Consider the following 1,300-nt stretch of genomic DNA (forward strand, 5'->3'; position numbering starts at 1 on the left):
GGCGCGCCTCTGCCTCTCGGGCCGGGCGCGGAGGAGGGGCGGAAGCCTGCGGCACGTGACGCTCCTTGAGGAGCGGTTGGGAGGGGGGTGGAGGTGGGGGTGTTTCGCGGCTGCTGCGCCTGCGCCGCACGGACTCGGCGCTTTATTGGCTATGGGGAGGAGCGAAGCGCCGGCCTACATTTCCCAAGGTGCTTCGCGACGCGGTTTCTGTGGCATTTCTACGGAAGGTTTAGGGCATGGGTAGTCAAACTGCGGCCCTCCAGATGTCTGCAGTTTGACTACCCCTGGTTTAGGTTTCTCGTTCTAAGGAATACTAGGGGTCACGGCACGGAGACAAGCCACGGCAAGCTGCCTGGGTGGGAGACCTCCAAAGTTTTGAGTGGTGGTTCCTAAGGAATACTAATGATGCGGAGGTAGGCAACGGCACACCACCAACAGACGTCCCTGCCTAGTGTTTGGATGGGAGACCTCCTAGGACAGGGGTAGTCAATCTGTGGTCCTCCAGATGTCAATGGACTACAATTCCCATGAGCCCCTGCCAGCGTTTGCTGGCAGGGGCTCATGGGAATTGTAGTCCATGAACATCTGGAGGACCACAGGTTGACTACCCTTCCCTAGGATTTGGGGAGGCAATTCCTCCAGGTTCCCAATTTCCAGGCTGCAGGGTCTGATCATCAATAAACACAAGCACACTGTTGAGTCAATGCAACTGCAAGAACAAAACCCAGTGCAAGGCTACATAAAATAAATGAAAATGTAATACAGCCTCCAAAAACTTACTGCCAATAATCTTATACTGTATGCTGTCAATGACTGCCACCTATTTTTCTATTCAAATTTTTAAATACAAATTCTTATTTATTTGATGATTTATATATCATCCTCCCAGGAACCACCCCTAGGTGATATAAAGTCTGTATTAGAAATACCAAGCAACTCTTAACAAGCTGTGGAGAATATATTTACCCAAGTAGATGCAGATACCACAGAATACACCTTTCCAGAGAAAAAGACTGGGTTATGGAGTCAGACTAGCACCTGCAAGCTGTGCTATGGAAGCTCACCAGGTGACCCTGTGTCTGTCCCAATCACTCAACCTAACATACCTTGCAAGATAGCTGTTATGGGGATAGGACGGAGGAGGTAAGAATGAGCTGGGTCTCAAAGATGAACTTTTTTAGACCAACAGTTTCCTGGAAAGAACCTTGAAAAAGCTGCTACTGTTCTGAGAACTCCCAAGAACTGCACTGACCCACTCTCAAGAAGAATAGCAGCATGTAAATTTTTAAAAGCTATAATT

The sequence above is a fragment of the Paroedura picta genome, chromosome 1 (genome assembly GCF_049243985.1).
Source record: "Paroedura picta isolate Pp20150507F chromosome 1, Ppicta_v3.0, whole genome shotgun sequence".
NCBI lineage: Eukaryota > Metazoa > Chordata > Lepidosauria > Squamata > Gekkonidae > Paroedura > Paroedura picta.